Source organism: Thermobia domestica, chromosome 6, assembly GCF_964235325.1.
Source record: "Thermobia domestica chromosome 6, izTheDome1.hap1.1, whole genome shotgun sequence".
NCBI classification, from domain to species: domain Eukaryota; kingdom Metazoa; phylum Arthropoda; class Insecta; order Zygentoma; family Lepismatidae; genus Thermobia; species Thermobia domestica.
The window spans coordinates 186,831,236-186,854,275 of record NC_137459.1 but is presented as its reverse complement, the minus strand read 5'-3'; the positions used below and the strand labels follow the sequence as shown (position 1 = coordinate 186,854,275).

General features: G+C 35.7%; 1 long non-coding RNA gene across 3 annotated transcripts in view; it reads right to left on the bottom strand.

Annotated features, from left to right (window-relative positions):
* The window catches only part of LOC145688364 (uncharacterized), an 84,949-nt gene that overhangs the window by 37,488 nt on the left and 24,421 nt on the right, over positions 1-23,040 (bottom strand). For 2 of the 3 annotated variants that reach the window (XR_014131885.1, XR_014131886.1), the window contains exons 2-3: positions 16,451-16,593; positions 9,662-9,904 (exon numbers count right to left, since the gene is read on the bottom strand). This is a non-coding gene — a long non-coding RNA (uncharacterized LOC145688364). Of the gene's footprint in view, positions 1-4,593; positions 5,339-9,661; positions 9,905-16,450; positions 16,594-23,040 lie in introns of those variants that run through there. The other variant, XR_014131884.1, reaches the window with a different exon arrangement.

Here is a 23,040-nt window from a genome sequence, read left to right as displayed (position 1 = left end):
ACAAATTGAAAGAGAGGACAATTCATTCATTTTAGTGAAGCTACATCTTGAGAGTGTTATTAATGTGTTAGAAGGTAGGCTAGAGCACAAGTTTATACCTCTGAAAGTCAATAACGTTCTGAACAAGTTAAAGGAAACTGGGCTGCAGAAAATGTGTAATAAATTTTCTGAACAAATAAGTCAAGTTTATACTTCCTGCCTTGAGTATCTCAAAAAATGAGTGAAGTCAATGGAAGATTTTGAATGTTTTAAATGGTTGACTCTGGATTCAAAACTAAGTTGGTCAGAAGTTGAAGAAACTGTGAATTATGTAAACAGAAGGGGGGTTAACATTGATGATGTTAAATTGTTTGATCAGTTTGTAAATTTGAGAAACTACATAGTAGTAAAGAAGCAAGACAAAACATTCATTGATACTCCAATGCACAAAAAGTGGACAAACTATTTCAATAACTGTAATATTGAATGTTTTTCTGAACTATTAAAATTGTGTGAATTTTTCTTTTCAATTCCTGCTCATAATGCAAACGTTGAAAGATTTTTTTCTTTAGTGGGTGCTCAGTGGACAAAAGAGCGTAATAGGCTGGGTATTGAGAGTGTATAATGGATGGTTTGTGCGAAGTTCAATTTAAAAAATTTCACATGTAGTCAGTTTATAATTACCTTTTGGTGCTGAAAAAAATTGGCTCGTTAGAAAAGTACAAATAAGTAAGCTCTATGCTGTAAGTCAGATTACTGCATTTAATTTAGTACATACCATTGTTTGTTAATTTTTTATATATATATTTGATAATTTTGTATATCATTTTGTTAATTTCGCCGGAAAAATTTTGGCTTCAATGGTTTCTTAAATATGACCTGTTTTTTGACCACATTTGTCCTGCTTTTCACTCATGAGTATATAGTAACCCTAGTGAAGAGGTCTGGTGACTGTGGTAAGTTGTACTAATCTTCCGACATCAACTGTTTAAGAGAATAAACAGTGGCTCACTCAGTGATAGAGCACTCAACCTGTAATGTGTGACTTCTTGTACGTATGTCCTTACTTTATCATTTCACAATTATTTCATCATAGTTCATTTGCATTTATCATTATACTTGCGGGACATTAAATCTCAAATATTTATAATATGAATGTCAGTAAACACTACCTTTCTGTTGATTTACAAGTTATTGTGGTAAAATGCTTAATGCGTTAGTGGTTCGCAAGTTTAAAAATCTAAATTCTCATTGTGTATTTCTGATACTAAAGATACCACAACCTTGGCTGAAGTGAAATAAAATAAAAGTTTCAGTTCATTTAAATGTATTTTATTTCCTTCTAGGCTTAAAAGACATAAGTTAATGCATTTGTTTTTCTGAATACTACTAAACCCCTTTCTATGTGTTGCTGAACATAGATGAGAAGCCAAACCTCTTTAGTTCGTCGTAGCCAACAGAACAAAGCATCTTTTCATTGGAATTCTATTTTCATTGCAGCAGGTGTAGCAAAGACGGACAGTCACCAGTCCACAATATTGCTAATCGAAATATTTGAAGTAAAATATTCTTATATGTAAATTATTTATAAACAATGTTTTTTTTCTTTTATTATTTTTTGACATTTTTATACAGTAAGCTAGCATTATTTTAACGTACATGAGAAACCATGGCCAGCAACCGTCTCACGAAACGCAGTTCTCAGATAACAAAGTCAATGCTTCCAGGACTGAATATTTTACTTGAAGCATGCTTTACATATGTCGTACGCACATAACTCCATTTGCTCACTCTGTGTATTTAAATAAACCACTGTCAACCCTTCAAGACTTTCCCAGTTGAAAGAGCAATGCACTAGCCACCCTGTGAAAGCACTCCCTGGGTTTTCAGTGTGTATATCTATATACGCCTCAAATAAGTAACCTCGACGGGCTTCTTTTTTTCTATACAACATTATTAAGTGCGCGTCGAAAACCTCATCAGAAGATTAAATTATAGTACAATGGTTATTCAATTCTGATGCACTGTGAATTCGAAATAGTATGATTTAAGGAAGTAAATATCAGCCATAGCTAATCTTTGCATCGTTAAGTAGGAGTTCTACCTCCCCTTCCCCTCTGGAAAAGTGAGATCGTGAATTAAGTGAATCACAATAAAAAGGGCATTTCATAGAAAGTCGTTAAATATTTATTATTATTATTATTTTAATGTTAGTGATCTATACGTTGTGTGTCGTGTTTTTATTTTCTTAAACTGGAATTGCCAATAAATTTTCGTTGCCCAGGTAATGTATATTTTCTGTGTTTGATTGGAGGTGTTTCGTGTTCATATTAATGTATACGCATATTTTCAGCATTCCGACAAACGGGTAAGGAGCAAATGGATATTTTATCCACAATTATACTCGTCCCTCAGAGGCTCAAACTGAGGATCAATATATAATCTAATCCGTTAGAATTATTGCTATCTGAAATAGGATAAGAAGCTGTTTTTAAATCCAATCGGTTACAATTTTTATATTGGCCAGGAACAGCAAAATCAATGTATATACAGGATGTTCACAAAAGAATTATGCAATTTCTAAAATAGTTTTTAAAAATTTATTTCTTATCTCACACTAAGCGAACCTGCGCTCTCTACACAGCGCATCATTCACATATGAGTATTCCTCACATCTGTACAGGTACCTTTACAGACACAAGTGAAAGACGTCTTGATAAAAGTCGGCAAGAGGTATCACATAAAGGGGAGATTTTTTCCGATTATTTTTTCAGATTCTTGCACTGTTTACAAGATTTGAGCCTACTTCCTGTTGGAGTTTCTAATTCATGTATGATCACTGTTTCGTTTCTTATTATATGCAGTATGTGATAAGCAAATGCATTACATACACAATTAATTATAATGTCAGTGATATGTAGTGTTCAGTGGGCAAAACACTCTCCAAACAATAAAGATTCATCTTAGTTTGTAGGAATGATTATCCTTCGTTTTTCATTATCGTTTGGCCATGAAACAAACGCCTGAGACATATACAGCCTCTGCATACAGATATGTGGTGTTGGAATGTATAACTCGTAGGATATGATGCTTTTCTTTAAAAAAAAAATCAATACTTCTAGTATACCCCTAAAACTGTAATAAAGAAATAACAGCCATGTTTTGTTTTTTTTTAAATATTCAATTAGAACTGGACAATCTACAAAAAATTTGGAATCGACCAGCGAAAACAGCACGTTTCTAGCACTTGTGGTTTTCGAGATCTCATTGTCGAAAGGATTGGCGACAAACATATAAACCTAGCATTTTAATATAGAGACTAGCTGAACCTGCGCTTTCTACTCAGCGCATCGTTCTATTATAACCATGAATCTCCTTCCCACTGTGCATGTCTCCTTACTCACACAAGTAAAGGATATGAGACTCACAAAGGAGATGAATTGCTATGTATAGATGTTGGAGTGAGTTTGTAGCAAATTTGAATAAGTAACACGATATCAAGTGCAAATATATTTTTTTAATAAATCCATACCCCTTCGATATGCCTCATTTCGTTACTTGAAGCCTTTGAAGTTGCCAGTATGCAATAGGTTTTGCCATTCAGATTTTAAGAGCTTGGGTTTTTGGGGTATTTTTCTAGACTTTCAGTCAAGCAGCTACTGCACTATTTATTCTAGGATCATGGTTCACACCTCATTCTTTTCAGAATAGAGCAGGCTTTCAAATGGTACCACTTACATTCCCATACCATATACCAGGAGTGGGAAAAATTGAGGGGAAAAGGGAAATTTCCTAGATTTTTTTTGTCACACTTTGGGCACCTCTGGAACGGCACTGTGTGAACGTAGAGACAGGGGTGTAGCCAAGGGGGGCCCATCGGGGCCCGGCCCCCCCAAATGACCAACTCTTAAAGCATCATCGTAAGATTACCTCGTTTCAGTCACTTAAAAATAACAAAGTTTACACATAATTAATAATTTACTGTAAAATAGTATGGAAAAATACTATTTTACCATACCAATCGAAAAATAGTATGGTATCTCTTCCTTACATCAATCGGAAAATAGTATGGTATACTTTTTCTTTTCACAGCAGATTACACAATTTACTGCGATTTATATTTGACAGTTCGGAAACAAATGTTTTAACAAGGTACTATAAATACTACCATACAACAATGGTACTAAACTGATTTGTAAGTAGGCCGGCATTACCTTTTTTGTATGCTGTAACTAATGTTTAAAAAACATATTTATATCAGATGGAAAATTAGGTGAAAACAACGTTATTCGGTTTTTTAGTTTGGATTCCAATTAATCGGTAATTTTCAATTATTTTTACGTCACCACCCCGCTTAGGAGTACTAATGGGGACTAAAATTTGATTTAAATGGCATCGGAAGTGTCATTGTTCATATCAGCCACTCTGAAAACTATGGATTCGACATTAATTCGAGGATTCGATGCCCGAAACTCATCTATGTTGAAAATTTGATCGTGATCAGTCGGGTGGTTCAAGAGTTAACTTACAAATGTAGTCACTTTCATATATATATATATATATATATATATATATATATATATATATATATAGATAGATTTTTCCATTATTTTGGAAAGTTGTGAACTATAGCCTATATAAATTGAATCATACAGTAGGAATTCCAAGATGCACTAGACACTAGCATGAATGGTGAGGAACTCTGTATGTCTTGCAATACAACAAAACTCCGTTTTGAGGCTATCGCAGCATTACATGTACGACACACGCTTTTCCAGAGTTAATTGTTAGTGACAGTAACCACCGCTTTAAAATTCCTTCGCGTTCCCACTCGTATTGCTATTTTTGAGAATATTATTTAAAACTTTTGATTCGAATCGTTACCAACTCTTTTCTTCTCAGAGGTTTCGCATGTGAAACAGAAGAAACTCTTTTTCGTGAAATAATATTTTCCGCGACGGAACGATCCACGATTTGCAAACCAAAATATATTAAAAACCGAAAGATATTATAATTCGTCAGATATTAATATCGTACTTTTTTTTTTTCAATTTTTGGATTTATTCGCATTCTCGCACTGTTTTAGGACAAGAAGAATTTGTAAAGTGGTAAACTGAAGTCCAAAGTCCAAAGAAGATGCTCGAAAAATTGTTCACAAACGTGATGTTCCTGCTCCTTCACGTTTGCAGCCACTTCTAATCTGTGTTCGACGAGGAACAGAACTTTGCGTCGTTGACACTGGCGAACTTCAAATGCACGAAGCATTCTGGATCTCGGAAGAAGAGGTCGATGTTATTTCTTTAGATCCTATTCTAACTGCATCTTCCGCAGTACTTTCTTCTTGCCAATCACCAGTGACCTAAAATGATGGGTGCGATTCCCTTAGGCAAACTACATTAGTTTTGAAGAATTAGGATTGGTTAATTAAACAACCTTATGGGGTTAAAATATTATTACGGGTCTACTTTGATTTTTTGGCGAAAAACGCTACAAATATATTCACAATAATATAAGCATTTTGTAATAAAAAGTTCTACCATTAAAAATAGTTTTTTTTTTTTATTGTAATAACCCCCAAAATAATCAAAATTGGTGAAAAAACAAAAATCGAAAAGTGTTACGTAACAAAGTTGAAGAGGTTCGGCCTTGCGTTACGAAGTGTGACAAGGAGGAGAAAAAGGTAAAAATTGGTCAAAAATAGCGTTACGAAATATGTGGAGTTCCCCTAAAACAGTAAATGAGATATAGCTTTTAATAAAATTATTATTATTATTATTATTTTAGTGACGAATAATAAATAAATATTTTTGTCAGGAAATTTTAAATAAGTTAAGTGAAATTTCAAAGAAAATCACTCTTATGAAGATACAAGGGCTTAAACTAAAATAGTTATGCAGAAAGGCATAACGTTTGGCGGGGACAGTAGTTATTGGTTAAACATAATAAAAACTACCTGGAATATAATTTATGGAGAAAAAACGAATAATAATAATAATAATAATAATAATAATAATCTAAAAACCAGCTTTTTAGTTTTCCAGAAGGAAACTAAAATTTTCCGTTTTTTTCCAGGCCTCAAGAGCACTAGCTGCAACACAATTTCTTTGGCTTGGTACATTGTAGCTGCCCCCCCCCCCTAAAAAACGACGGGCCCCTCCTACATAAAACTGCTGGCTACACCCCTGCGTAGAGATCTGAAAAAAATCTGATAAATATTACCCGGTGGACTGAATATGTGTTCCAAGTTTCAAGCTTCTATCTTGAATCGTAAGGGCGGAAAAATATTTATCAATAATCCCCACAATGCCCCAGATTACCGTAAAAGACCCTGATCTCAGTTTAAAAATTTCCTGAGACATCTATATTCATTCTAGAATCACGGTTCGTCCATCACTCTCTTGAGAATAAAACTACCTTTCAAACGGTACCATTCATATGTCTCAATCATGTATCTGAGGCGGGAAAATCGCCAAGGAAAGGATTTTCTGGTTAAAATATCACTTTTTCTAACTTTTTGCCCCTCTGGATCTTCCCTGTTTTAACGCAGAGATCTGAAAAGAATCTGGTAAATACTACTCGGTGGAGTGAATGTTTGTGCAAAATTTCAGTGTTCTAGGTGCAAAAGTAAGCCTGCCATAAAATAATAAAATTAGGCCTAACCAAAAACATGTTTTTTTCAGGATCTCAGGTAAACATTTCCTGAGACATCCATATTCATCCTAGGATAATGTTTCGCCCATCATTCTCTTCAGAATGGAACTGCCTTTCAAACTGTACCATTCACATGTCTCCATCGTGTATCTGAGACGGAAAAGTCGCAAAGAAAGGGATTTTAGATTAGCTTAAGAATTGATTTTAGGGGACCAGTGACATTTCAGGGATCAGCCGAGTGGGATTTCTCCCCGATAACCATAACATTCCCTGGGGACCTCATAACCTATCGTGCTCAATGTGGATTCCCAGTTACTAATACATTTCATCGTTACTAACACATTTAATCCCCAGTATATTGAAATTCGCCACCACCAGAAAAAAAATCTGGAATCATCACTGATGGAGAAAATTGATTCAACAGTTATACATATTTCACCGTGAACATGTTATACTAATGTCTTTTACATCCTTTTCCCTGTTAATGTTTGCCTACATTTCCCAGTGAGCATACGTAAAATTGAGGAGCGCTACCATTCATTTTTTCCCACTTATGATCTAACGTCTTCTTGGTTTCTTACCTGTCCACCAGATGTGTACACATTTATAATATGCTTGCAAACTTATATGTTATAAATAAATAAGTGCAAAAACCATGCGCGAATGTGTGCTAAGTGCCCAACATAAGCTAAGTTTGCATTTTACCGATTCCAAGCTGGGCACAATTTGAGGGATCACACGTGATTTTGTCCGCGGGAACAGGCACATTAGCGATGGTGGTGTGTACATAAGGAAAGCGAAGCGTGGAAAACATCAACCTCCTGTTTTGCGCTCTAATTGCTGAAAGTAAGCAATTCACATGTACCTGTTATTATGGAAACAGTGTTAAGAAGTATGGTTCATAATTATGCAATTATAATGCAAAACTAGGTTCTAGTGACCACCTACTACAGATTGATGCATATATTTTGTACTAATTGAGCATTATTCGAGCAGACAGTTCTAGATCACACTTACACATAAAATACTTTCATTATCACGTAAAATTCATTTCAATACGCTGTCATTGATGGTAATTACTTATATTCACACTCTCATTCCTTCACGAAAAATACAGGGCTTCACATCGTATTTTACCTATAAATTTTCTAATTCGTAGAACCGTCTGCAGGTGTGAGCCCCTAATTCGCTTACATGTATAACCACCATCTCAAATTCGCCCGTTCCCTACGACGCACCTTGACTATAGCCCTCCAGCTTCACCTTGGCATAAACCGTAATAGATGAAAAAAAAAATGCTTGTAATGAGCATCTTGCAAAGTTTGGCGCGTGGTTTCGGGACGTGTGGCTTTCACTATATGTACTAGCTAAGAATGTATGTGCCTTATAGAATTGTACGCAATTGGTTGATAATACTCTAGAAATAAGTAGATAAGTTTGACGCTACTTGCATGGAATTTTCCCCGAAAAATACTGTATTTATGGACATAACTTTTATGCTCTCCTAAGGTTAACCTTTACTGGAAAATTGTTTAGAAAATACATTCTCGAAAATACTATGGGCTGATTTTGTCCCCCCCCCCCAAAAAAAAGCAGTGTATATGTAATTTATTTCTAGTAGGATCTATATTGTAAAGCTACAACTTCATATATATGTAGTTTTCTAGCTACATATTCTCCTTATTTCTTTTTGCGAGTTAATAAACTTTACCTGAAAATTAAAAAAAAAAAAACTGTATTCCTGATCTACAATGTTATTTTTCCGCCTTTGCAAGAACAAAGTTCAGTACATTTAATTCATTTTTTTATATATATAGCGTACATTGTATCTATGCAGTTTCTGCTTACGACGTTAATGCCTTATCATAGTAGAACTGAGCTTCGGAGTTTTACCTTCAATTTTTTTTTGACGAAATTTTAACCTCGCTCGAGGTGTGGCTAGACCAATCAGCCCTCAGTGCTATCCGTACCTAAGGGGTCACTTTGGAAGCTTTATGCATTGCACAGTTAAGGAGAAGGTTGAGGTGTCCCACAGGTACGGTTCGCCTAGGGAATCCCTATGGGGTCGACTATGCATATGGCCCTTAGTCACTCTCCCAGCAAACTACTCCACGAGATCTGCATATGTAGGCATAATAGTGATGTAGCTAGGGTATGACCCAAGCTGTCTATACACACACACACACATACACGAACCACAGAGCAACAGCTATGCATCATATGGTTGGACGAATCCAGGTTCTGCTGTATTCCAAAGATAGTCGCTCCATAGCTGTGCAGAAGGCAGAAAAAGCCTTCAGCACAGAGTGTGTGTAAAGAGCCGTACGACGGGGAGTGAGCCCTTCCTGCTGGTCTAGTGGCTACTGCATGTGCCTTTCGTGTACATGGTTCCGAGTGTTGGTGAGAGAGTACAAAAATAATTTCACGATCATTTACTATCATCATCAGTCTACTTTAGCCAAAAGGATAAAATCGTAGGTGGTAAAAAATTAAAAAAAATGAAAGTGTCATGTTACAGAGGTGTCTTTCGAGTGCTGAGGTCGATCTTTTAGCTGAAGGGTCCAATTGGACGTAAGGGGTGGATTGGATGCAAATTTTGGAAAATGAAGTGCTGTATTTGCCCAGTTCATTTGCAAAAGGAGATGAAAATCCTACATCTCACTTGGCACGTCAATTCGCCAGACTTCAGTGTTCTTGAGAAAAAATGGGACATGCTGGAACGAGCCATTACGAAGAGACATTAATACATTTCCTATTTGGCTGCTCTGTAGGACCAATTGTTCAATGAATGGGTCAAACAGAACATGAATGTCATTCTCTCTTACAATGACAGCCTGCCAAAGAAAATGGAAGATGCTATTCGAGCTTGTGGTGATGTAACTCCATATCAACCAATAAAGTCGGCGCTCTACAATATTTTCACCGGTGTTTATGACAGAAGGACTTTTATTCCGCTACTTCTTATTAAATACATGTATTTCCCTATTAAATAAAGAGTACTGAGTCTCTATATAACCAACATTCAAATTACCTGATGCTGAAATTCCTTAAACAGTTCTTTATTACCACCTAACCAGCCCTTAATTTTCACTCCAAATTCTTTTGTGAAGTTCTCAGTGCCTTCCTTAACTTCTATAGCATAAATATCGTTGAATTTAAACCATAAATTTTGGCAATCACTGTGCATTGATCCTTTCCATCTCCTCAAGTTTTGTTCCAGACTTCCTATAGATCGCTCTAAGTGATTATCAAAACAGTTTAATTTGTACCACTCCTGCAAATGAACACAACTACAGCTATAAAAGGACACAAAAATTAAATTAATGTGAAATCTTGTATATACACTCAGAAATAACATAGAAAACGTTTCGCAAATGATTTCCATTGTTAACAGTAGTCAAGAGGATAGGAAAAGGAAGATAAAACGAATTCAGATCTCTAAGGAATAAAATGAAATGTGCACTCTTCACATTATAGCAGACTTAATCTAAATATCACATACAAGTACAGATTGCCATAGGTAGTCAACACCACCAACTTGTTACTTGAACGCTTGGTTCCAGAAAACTTGCAAACTTGGTGAAATCGTCAATGGAAAAATAACCAAACTTCAACCATCGCAAATGATGTACTAAGGCCACCTCGACACATATATATGTACTCTTTGCAGCGCCGTCGGTTGCGTTATCAATGTGAAAGGCAATGTGACCTGATAACCAGCAAATAACGTCAGAATAATAGCACTGAAGGTATAATTGCCGAAAAATATCTTGTGCAAGTCATTCTTTACAAAGAATTGTGCGAATTAGTGACACCACTCTTCGGATCCATGCACACAGATACATGACACACTTCAACATGCTCCGATTGCGATGATTAAATTTGCGTTGCGTTTTTCATTGACGCCTTCATTAGATTTTTCAGGTTTCCTGGAGTCAAGCGTTTGATAAAAAATAACATTTGGTGATCTTCACATGTTTATGTGCAGCAGACTGCCGTCTCATTTATACTCCTATCTGTTAAGCTCGTTTAGTTATAGGAATATATATAGGAGTATAGTTATAGGAGCTAGAGCCACAGCTTCTTAAAGGAGCAGTTCGACTTCGAAATGCATCTTTTACAAATTATTTCCATTTGTAGAGTTGAAAATTATAAAAGGAAGGGTGTTTGTTTTATCGCGCTACGTTCAGCCGTTAGCGAGTAACAGAGGGAAAAAAATGTAATGACGTCATACGTCGTCAAGCAGCGAGAGTAGGCTTCCATAAACAGTGCCAAGCATTTCGTTTGTGAGAGAAGCGCTGGCACGTTCTAAAGTGCGATTTCCTTTCCAGGAATTGATGCACAGACTTAGAAATGTCATCTGCATGTAGAAAATGATAATATGTGATGGTGGGCTGCACAAAAAAAATTATAATATTATAAAACGTAGTTTTTTCCTACAAAGCATAACTTCAGTGTTTCACAAAACAAACTAAAATTTTGAAACCAATACCATGTAAATGGCGGACGAGATTGCTACAACACCTAAGTACCTTTTCTTTAATTATGCTTCCGATTCCCAAACATAAATATGTTCATTTTCACGTTTTGTTCCAATTTTTAACGCCGACCCTATAATTTTGTACTTCAAGGTATGTACAGGAGCGCGACATATGTAGCAAAAATGAAATAACATCTGTAAAGTTTGTCAGAATATGAAAAATACTTTACCGGTTAAATTCGTTTCATTCGCATCGCTCTCCAGAACAACTCCCATCACCCATTTCATCATTGTCACTTGATACAGAAAAATTAAACGAAATCAATGTCCTGAGGAACACTGTCATCGTCACTGATTCCTTCTACGAGACGGTATATTTAACTCCCCAATTCACATTGTATAGCTGTTGTATTTACATTTATTTCTAAAACAGTAGTCACAATCATGAGTGACACCGTTGCTATTACCCTCTAATGCCTCGTCTCGACTACAAGCATCAATTGCGTCTTGTACGATATTTTTTACGTTGGTAACTGGATATAGGTAGGCGCTTATTCAATGGCTCGGATTCTAAACCTGTCAATAATATACTTGGAATAGCATTCTTTCTCGGTTTGCGTGTAAATAATTCTCCTGGCATTATCTTTTTTTTTTTTTCAGTAAATATGACTGCTCGAAGTCGGACTCTAAAATGTTTGGAAAAAACACGAGTGTTTTTATCTGACACAAAATTTTTCCTATCGATTTTATTGATCCATAATTTATATCGATTTGGTGATTTCTTACGACTTGGAAACGTAAAAACCTTTATGTTCTCAGCTTTAATCGTACAAGAATTACAATTGAAAATGGCGTGTTAGGCATTTCTACCTCAATTCACAGAGTTAGCACGCGCTGTTCTAACACGTGTTTTCTACTTTGCACCAGGTTTCTTTCAGAAAAAATGCTCCAGGGAAGACACACTTATAATATAATAGTACTGTGTGAAAATAATGTGCCCCTCCGAATACTATTATAGACGTATTATAGATATCTTCCTGGGGACACTCTCAGAGCTCAGGGAGACAGTGTCACCACCAAAAACATATCTGGAACAAACACTGCTTCGCACAACACTATGTAATTACTGCTCTCTCTCTAGTTTTTTAAATACTAATACTGTAGGAAAAACTAACAAAAGCGTCCCTCAAGAATTCAACACAAAGCGAGACTGCTAACGAACCCAAAACACAATCTATTAAATCCACTGCATTATTAAAGGTTTATCAGCTGCATACAAGGGAGTGGTTGCTGACTCACATTGAGTTCCTCGTGTAGCCCACGTCAGCATTTGTGATTCATCAAAAACAAATGCCTATAGAAGCCGAACGAAACGGCCTATCAAGATTTTTAAAAAAAATACGAGTCTCTTATTTTTTGTTACCCTTTATATTGCACCAAACTTGTTTTTACCTCGAACTGCTCCTTTAAAGTGGGATCTGGAGCATATGAGCTCCTATTGGGTATGATATCTGAGTTTCTCACACCACGAGAATGCTAAACGCTTAACCACGAGAGAACATATGCCTGGAAGCTCGCTTGACAGCAGTCAGTTCCGCAATATATATGCGCGCACACAGCTAAAAGAATGAAGACAGTATGTAAATGAACTGAAGTTGAAAACAAAGACACAAGTTACGTAATGTTCAGATTTCCAATCGTTTGTAATGCATTAGAGCAATTGTATTAATTTTCAACGAACTTAAAAAGTTCGTTACTGAATTCTCTATGTCTGTCTGTGTGTCTGTCTGTCTGTCTGTCTGTCCGTCCGTCTGTTTTTTTTTGCGATTTGTTCAATTTTGAACAACCCTGCATTCGATAGAGAATCACAAACTATCACAGACAGTGATTAAATTTTAGGCGTCACTTTTACCGTTTCCAAGATATTGGCCAAAAAATGGCCGACTTCCAGAGATTCAAGGAGCCATACCTTGGGAACCGTAAGTCATAGAGAGACCATTTTGGTGTTGATCAATATCTAAAAGGATGGTAAATATTTTGGTATCAAATAGTAACCGGTGGCCACTATTTAATTGGCCGCTAGTTTGGCCAGTGGCCACCAATTAATATTGGTACCAAAATGTTTAATATTCTCTTAGGTATTGACTAACACCAAAATCATCTCCCTATGAGTTACCGTTCCCGTGATATTGGCCAAAAAATGGTCAATTTCTAAATGTTTAAGGAGCCATAGCTCGGGAACTATAAGTTGTAGAGATGATATTGATGTTGACCAGTACCTAAGAGGATGGTAAATATTTTTGAACCAAGTAGTAACCGGTGGCCACTGTCCAACTGGCCACTGGCCAATTGTATAGTGGCCATCTATTAATATCGGTACGAAAATGTTTAGCATTCTATTAGGGATTGATTACCACTACAGGGTGTCCACTGATTTTCTAAATCCATTTTCCCTGACTTTCCTGGTTTTCCAGGCAAGATCTAACATTTTCCAGACACACACCTTTCCTCTACATAAGAATGAAAGGAAAGCCCTCCACAACATCCACTCACTCCCTTCCTTTCATTCATTGAGTACATACGCAGCATCATTCAAAAAAGAATTCTCTCCCAACCTTGGGTTGTTATTCCATTCTCTACAACTGTCAAAAATTTGGGAGTCATAATAAATCAAAATCTCTCCTGGTCAGATCAAATAAATGGAGTTTGTAAGAGAGCATTTGGTGCCCTACATACATTAAATCGACTAAGAAATTTTTTACCAATATCTTTGAAGATCAAACTTGTCAAGGTACTGGTGTTCCCACATCTTGACTATTGCGGCTCAGTATATTCTGATCTAACAGAAAATCAATCAAAGCGCTTGCAAAGAGTACAAAATGCCTGCATTAGATTTATTTTCAATATAACTTACAGGGAACATCTCACATCTTTTTATAAAAAACTGTCATGGCTGACGTTAGTTGGAAGAAGAAATTTACATAATCTTACCCTATTGTACAAAATACTACGTCAGAACCATCGTATCTAGCCCGTAGATTTTTATATTTATCAGACTTTCATACTAGAAGCACAAGATCACAAGATAATTTCTTGCTCTCCATACCCAGTCACAATTCTGATTCATACTCAAAATCCTTCACAGTAAGTACTACGCGCCTCTGGAACAGTTTACCTCAATTAATACACAACGTTTCCACAGTTGCCAAATTTAAAAAATCTGTAAATTCCCTTCTCTTAAGTAAAGATAAGGATACTGGTAGCACATGAGGCATCTTCGTTTTACCAGATTATTAATAACCCACATATGAACACACAACCAATAGGTAACCTATGTTAATTTGTACATCTTATATGTTCATACTTCTAGTACCGCTATATGCAATATGCAATTTTAGGTTTCTCCATGTTATTTTTTGTTTCCTCTATTGTATATTATTTTTCATTTTTTGTTTTTGTTCCATTTTTTTTACTTAAGTAGCATTTTTTTTTTTATGTGGTTCAATACTCTTCTTTTGTAATTGTTAATATTTTCTATATATTGGAGTTTTTTTTTTTTTTTTTTTTTAAATATATCTAATGTATGCACGTGGTTAAGTGCTCGGAGAAGGCTGCAGAGCCTTAACTTCGCCACGTAAAAGAAGTCATAAATAAATAAATAAATAAAAGTTTTTTTCTTTACCATGTATAACTTAGCGTGGTGCTGTAGTGGGACGCAGTGGTTAACAGAATGTCCACGAGATGTAAGCTATTTTGCTGTTGAAAGATATTTCTACCGACTATTACACACCATCTTTAATGAAGTACCTATTGGTTTCAAGCTAACCGAAACAAGTCAATAGGGTATCATCGTAAGAACGATGCGAAAGACAACACATTGCGTGATCACTGAATTTTGACCACTGTTCCGAATAATGGATTGAATCATGTTGCCACTTGAGTTTCGTGATGACGCAGGGTCATCATTCGTTAGTGCATATCTATGGGTCTAAGTAATCAGTCAATAGTGAGAGTACAGTCGTGATGAATAAACGCCAATAAATGCCTATTAAGTGATTCATAAAAATCAGACCTCGGAATGTTTGAGAACAACCGCAGTGAAAGGTATGAAGACTGGCGTCAATAGGAACGAAAGACGAACTGTCGGCAAGACTGAAGAGGACGCTGCAAGGCTGAGCGTCACATTTAACGAAATGTATGGACTTACAGGCGCAGTACAACGAAGCACCTGACTATCCAATACAACTGTGGAAAATTTAAACATACTCCGTAAAACAATATTAGCAGACACCGTCGCTAGTCCCTCACTCGAGTTCAGCAACGTCAAAGACATGGCTGGCGCAACAGACAAGCGAGTAGCATCAACAGTGAAGCCGTTGATGGTGGGTGTATTATGGAGAAAGTTACGATGGGAAAAACTAGATTCCTGGTGTTTGTAAACAAGCGTATGCTGATGTTTGGTGTCACAATCTCCTGGCAGGCTGCGTAAATCCCACTGTTTGCACTTTTTACCCAGTGGCGATAGTATCTTACAAGACGGTAATACGCCTAGCCTACAGGAGTGGTACGTTACAATGTGGACATCCAGCATCTTCCACGGCTCCCGAATTCCTCTGGATCTCAACCTATGGGATGCCACGGAACGGCACATTCTGTTTCTCGAGACACCTCAAGCTCGGCATTGGACGACCTATTATATGTAACTTGGTTAATCATACCGGCAGATAATTATTGACATACAATTACATCACTGCTGTACATAACGCGAAAAGAAGACCTACCTATATACTATTACGTAGGTGGTCAAAATTCAGTTATTGGTCGGTAGATGTTCCAAGTTAAAGAAGTTAATGATTATAATGGTACGGGCATGTGCAATCTAGATCAGTCGCCTATCAAGTAAATATAATAATAATAATAATAATAATAATAATAATAATACCTCGATCGATAGAGTAGAGTATTTACTATCAAAAGTGGACGCACTGTATCAGTAGGACCACTTGGCACCTGGTGTTCTTACCACATACAGTAAGTAATATTACCATTAGCGGTTTCAAAGTTCAATACATTCGTAGCTCCCGACAACAAGTTCAGTAATTTTATACTTGTATTACATATAGAGCTACTGATAATTAAATTTGAAATAATGAAAATGACCAAAAAGTACAAGAGATACAATAATGTATTACAGGCAGTTTAAGCAGTTTTCGATTTGCAAGTAATATGGCTGTACACGACTTTGCACTCCAACAATATAAGCGGACTCTAGATTAGAAGTTTTCAAGGTTACCGATTCACACACACACTTATATCTTCTCATTTTCTATAAATACTCACTTCATCGTGTAGTCTTCCGAGGCCTAGGAATTCTTTCTCAAACTTGGGTACACCAACACCTATATACAGTATATAAATTATGGTTGTCGTAAAAAGTGAAACAGGCAGAAGAACGCATCTCTTGAGACGTCTCGAGGTAGTCACTATAAAAATAAAAACAGTACGTTAGAAACAATTACATCTTAGCCTATTCACGAACTGAAAGACAAAACACATTTACTTACGTATAGAATGATGATAAAAGGTAAAAATCATAATTGTATAAAATACAAGTTACAGGCAGATGTAGACAGTAGAGCTTTGATAACCGAGTAAACTCCTGTATTATGACCTAGACATAAAATTAACGCAGATAACGCAACGATTAACTACTATAGAATGTGTAAACAGCTCATTATTCTATAACTGTGTGTGAACAAGTTCTTTGGGAGGGATAAAAAAAGTAACATTAGGGTCCTAACAATACAATTGTACACTGCGTTAAAAAAAATCATAACTGAAAATACATGATGTCCTCAGTGAACTGTTATAGAAATGGAAGACAACCATAAATCAAAATATAAGTCAATTACAAGATAATGTTAAACACAAACACACTAAAGGGACTACATATACACTCTTAGACTTCACGCCACGAACAAACTCCTCGACGGAGTATAGTGAACAAAGAGGAATGAGAAAAAAAGAAGAAAGAATATTAGAATCATCTGATCATATGTCTTTCTCAGCTGTATGACCTATGTGTCAGTTACCTGGACTAATTCAAAATCAAAATAATCACAGATCTCAAAGCTAATTTTATTTATTTATTTTACGACCTTCTCTTAACAAAGGGAACATACTGGTTCATCCAGTACGTACGAAAAGACATCTGGAAAACAAGACAATGGAATCAACTCCGGAGAGTTTTGGACAATATCATTCACAGAATGCCTCCAAAACACAAGAAAAAGAAAAATAGCTACCAGCAAGCCTACAAAGAATATTCCAATAGCCAGCAAAGGTTGTGGCACAGATATATATTTATCGAGCAAGTGAGGAAACCCAAAGGCGAAAGAGGAAAAACTAAAGCAAAAGAAAATTAAAACGAAAATGAAACAAACACTGGGTATTGTCAGTACATAAAAAGTATAGTGCAAAGGTAGATTATAGGTACTGAAGAAATAATTGAACAAATAAATAAAAATTATAATTGAATAAACAAGTAAATAAAAATTCAGAGGCGAATGAAAATTAAGACAAATATGACATAAAATTGAGAGAAATGAGAAAAAAGTGGAAAAATGCGAGAGTGCAAGGGTGTAATGCAAATAATAAATAAAAAAAAAAACAAACAAAACAAAAACAGCAAACCCAAAATAAATATGTTTAATAAGTGGGAACAGAATGTGAAAACGTGTCGGTGAAAACGAGTAAAAAGACGGAAACACCAAGGACGGACAAAGAAGGTTTTGCTGAGCACGTGGTTGAAATAAGGAAATTCCGAAGCGGGTATAGGAAACAAATTACAGCAAACATTCGATTATTCGTGCAAGGCATTAGAGTATTATTGTTGTTGTTGATTTGATTTCAGCGTCCCTTTTAGCAGTGAGGCTATATGAGACGTGAACCTACAGCTTAACGTGGGATTTGAATCACATGACCTCCCGCCGGGAACCGAACCCCGGCATTGGATTATTATTACATTACTTCAATGAAGGTTTTCGATAGATTCAAATGCCAAGAAATTTCGAATACATGTGAACCGACCTCATACAACTAGTAGCACGCGTGCCACAAACAGCAACAATCGAAACACAGCCGTAGTATAGACACTTTACATGTTTGTGACTTCTTTATACTAAACTATTATTGACGCAAATCAATATACGTTTCAGATTATTCATGATTTTCGTTCATTTATGCAGTTTTGTTCGGTGGTTAGCACGAATAATCGGATGTTGTGTGTACTTAGAACACATTATCACATGACATTAAGAAAGGTACACTACAAGCTCTTTCGTTGCCACTTCATCACATAGAGAAGGAAGTGGGAAGAGAAGAAACATTAACGAGTAAAATGGTACCTATGAAGCATCATGTTGGGTGTCACATTGAAGTACATAGTTATGTAATGAAATGGTCAGAACAAAGGACTCCCAGCACGAGTATATGCGAATCAATACAAAGTAAAAGACATTAACATGACAGTAATGCACAGAGGTGATGATTTACAGGATTATCACGCAGCCTCGCCGAAGAAATTGTATGCATCTATTGAAATATTAAATAACGACTAAAATATCATTCTATGATACTGCTGACAAAATAGCTTGAAAATAAATCCAAATAAGACAAAATCTATTATAATAGTTTCGATTGGCAGAACTGAAGTTTAGCATTCTTTTCAGCAGCAAGGCTACATGGGACGTGGACCTAAAGCTTAACATGGGGCTTGAGCTCGTGAACTCCCACCGGAAATCGAAACCGGGTCTTCAAATCCTAAGGCACGTACGCTAACCATATAGCCAGAAGGGATATCTATAATAGGTCCAAGATCCCTAACAAGTATTATAGAAGAAACACTATTGCTGTTGTGCTATAAAATTAAAAGTCAATAATTTAACGTAGTCAACACCAATTACAGCTAGATAGCAAATACTTAATCGCTCTAAACCATCGGTAATACATGGAATTCTAGAAATTTTAAATAGCAAATTAGACGAGGTTTAGTATATTCCACAGGAAAGAAGTTCAAACAACAGACAAAAGATAGTATCAGGTTTTATATAACACATGAAAATCAATTTCTGTGGAGGAGTGGAATAGGCCCTTCTTCCACCAAGTAACCTAAACTAAATATTTAGACTAATTTTGTAAAATCAAAGTTTATAGAACTTGCAATATTGTTAACTACATTTTCATAAACTTTACAAAATCCTCCTCACAAAAACTGCTTTCTTAAACGAAACGCAATACAATTGATTATTTATAGCTGAGCCTCGTAGTTGATGCTTTTCCAATAGTGCTAATGAACATGAAATTGCTGTAGCAATATGCATAATTCAAAATTCATAGTCAAAATGTAGTCGTAATTCAAAAGCCGCAAACATTTAAGAGGCCTCATCCCAGCGAAATTAAAAAACCGCTAATTTTACAGTAATTATGTGATATCTTCCAATAGATAAAAGATAATCGAAATGTGGAAGAGCGCCCTAGACAATATCATTTTACATGAGATACCATTATCACGACTCACTTATCTGCTTTCGATTTCGAGCCATTTTAAAAATCGGCATTTATTTTCGCGTTTCTAAACAGTTGAAAACGGAAAGCCACTAGGTCACTTGTGATAACAGTACCTCACACAAAATAATCGAAATGTGGAACAAGAGCGCCCTAGACAATATTATCTTTCATCTATTGGAAGATATTACATAATTACTGTAAACTTAGCGGTATTTTAATTTCGCCGGGATGAGGCCTCTTAAGTGTTTGCGGCTTTTGAATTACGATTACATTTTGACTATGAATTTTGAATTATGCATATTGCTACAGCAATTTCATGTTCATTAGCACTATTGGAAAAGCATCAACTACGAGGCTCAGCTATAAATAATCAATTGTATTGCATTTCGTTTAAGAAAGTGAGACGAGGCCTCTTAAACAACTACCTTACTTAACAGCATATACTCGAACGCATTGAACTGAGATGAATATGTTTAGCAACAGACGCTTTAATAGTTTAACAAAGGAACATTATGCATATCGAGTGTAACAAAAATTGGAATATCCAATTAGGGATTTACATTTATATTAATTTAATAATTTAGGCATTAAACTATTAATTATAAACCTAAATAATATTTCTTAGAATTGTAATGTGTTTTCCTTCCGATATTTTAGATACACTGTTCGGATAGTCTAAGCTAAGTAACTCCTAAAACCATCATTTTTTGTGTGTGTATGTGCTTGTGTTTGCACGCGCGCGCAAAAGTGTATGTGTTTTCTTTAACAGAAACAAAATTGTCTGCATTTGCCACGGTTCTAGTTTGCTCTGAAGCGAACATTAAGTAACAAAATAATAAAATATGTCAAATAGCAAACAACAAAGTGTGTTTTCAAGACTTCACTATTCCGAGTCCTTCCCCATCGAGTGAGTTACTGCCAAACTGACAATTTTAAGGGACTCGTGGCCAGGTCAACATTGTTTCCAATTTGATAATCATATGTAAACTCAATGTCTATAATTCGAACATTGTTTGTATCTAGATGGAAAACAGTACTAAACCTTTTTCTAATTGTTACCTTTGTTTTTATTAATATAATTGGTGATAATAAAATCCCAATTTCTCTCCAAATTACCTTTTGCAGTATTTAACAGTGGATTCCGGTCCTTTTGTATTATGCTTTGATTACGATTATTATATTAAGATGTACATGGGTTAATACGTATATTAGAGTGCACAGATTAGTAACCCTACAGGAGGAACTAAACAGAATTACTACATTGGCTTTTGTAATAAAGGGTTACAGTACCACGATTATAGACATGGAAACAATATGTCCTTAATAAGTTCAATACCTATATAAATGGGCACAAATTGAGACATGAAAATGTGCCCCTCCCCCAAGAGTGTTTCCTTTCTGGATTTTCCGAATTTTTCACACAAATTACGGGAAAAGAAAGAAAAAGCTTGAAAGTCAGTTTAAAACCCCTCGGAAATTTGGAAATTAGGTCTATACAAAAGTTATTTCTTTGAAAAAAAGAAAAAAGTTAACAGGCATTTATCTGGTCTATTGTACTTGTGACGTCACCTGCATAGGGATGATGAAAACAGGACATTAGTATGAGATCAAAAGAACACATCGGGGAGTCTCCTGAGGATAAAGAGGCGATTTCAGGGTTTCAAAACACTTGCAAACTTCTAAACACTCAATACGAAAACTGGAAATTTTACGTCAGATGACGTGTTCGAAGCGTATTACTTAAGGACTAAGAATCCACTGTTGAATACTAAGAAAGTTAATTCGGAGAGGGACTGAGATATCACAGATTATGTTAATACAAACAAACGTAACGATTAGAAAATGCTTTATTACTGTTTTAATCTAGATATAAACAATAATCAAATTATAGAAACTGGAATCACATATGATCATCCAGCTGGAAACACTAAAGCAGTCGTCGGTTCAATGGAAGTGATTGTCACTTTTAAGAAAAACAATGATTCCTAAAACAAAAATATAGGCTTCAGTTTAGTGCACACTAGTTAAATAAATAAATGTTAATTATGTGTTTAAGTTAACATATCTATTGCAAGAGGTAGATAAACTACAAGTATAGATAAATATACTGTGTAGTATGTTTTTCGTTATGTCCCTGTTGAAATACAAGAGCAATGTGAAGACTACAAAAATAACGACTTAAGCTATGTGACCTTGAAGAAGAATGTCCGAACAGTGCATTCGAAAGATTGGAAGAAAGAAAGAAAAGGAAAAAAAAAAAAAAAAAAACAGGAAGGAATATTATTCAGGTTAGTTGATAATTTTACACTGTGTTCCATACGCTCTATTAGTAATAATGAAAACACCTTTATCAAAATGCAAAATCAGCAATTAGTTGCGTCAGTGATGACGGAGAAGGAAATCTGAACCGGACTCACTGCTCTAAAATTGATCACAGAAATTCAATAAAGTTCAAGGGGGAAGATTGGCGGGCCAGGAGAGACGTTGGAGTTCATCCATACTCATCAAACCATAACTGAACAGGAAAGCTATGACATCTTGCAAGACTGTGTCAGAGTCAATTCATACGAAGTGATCCAATAAAAAAATTTTGGTTGCTTGATCATTTTTATTATTTTTTAAAATATACCCCTACTATATATATATATATATATATATATATATATATATATATATATATTGGCCACACAAAACTAGTTTCTAGAAATTGTAATTCCAGCCTGTTTGTGACCGTGTACGTGGGTTCCTGTCACCACGGGATGGCGCGTCCTCAGGCTGCGGATCGAGGAGAAGGCTTCTAGATATAGAGGTTAGCTGCGAATATACTGAATAAGCAGTCGCGGACAAACGACTAGGAGTGGTCCTCCAGCTTGAAGGTTTGGATAAGGCTAACAACCTCATCCTGTAAAAAAAAGGCATTTGTTCAGAAACATTCACAAAAGCCTCGGACAAGGACTGATAACTTGGCACGACCTCAGCAAAAGAAAATGGACATGAGATTTGGAACATGGAATATTAGAAGTCTTTACAGGGCAGGCGCGTTAAAATCCGTAACGAATGAGTTAGAGAAATACAGGATGGACCTAGTAGGAGTTCAGGAAGTTAGGTAGGAAGGAAATTGATCTGTGAATTCCGGAAATTTTACGTTCTTCTATGGGTAAGGAAACAAAAATCACCAGTTAGGAACAGGATTTTTCGTTCATAAACGAATATTACCAGCAATTAAGCGGGCTGAATTTGTTATTGACAGACTTCCTTTTATTATTCTTAAGGGTCGGTGGTGTGATATTATTATTTTAAATGTACATGCCCCAATAGAAGATAAGGATGACGATATGAAAGACAGTTTTTACGAAGAAGTG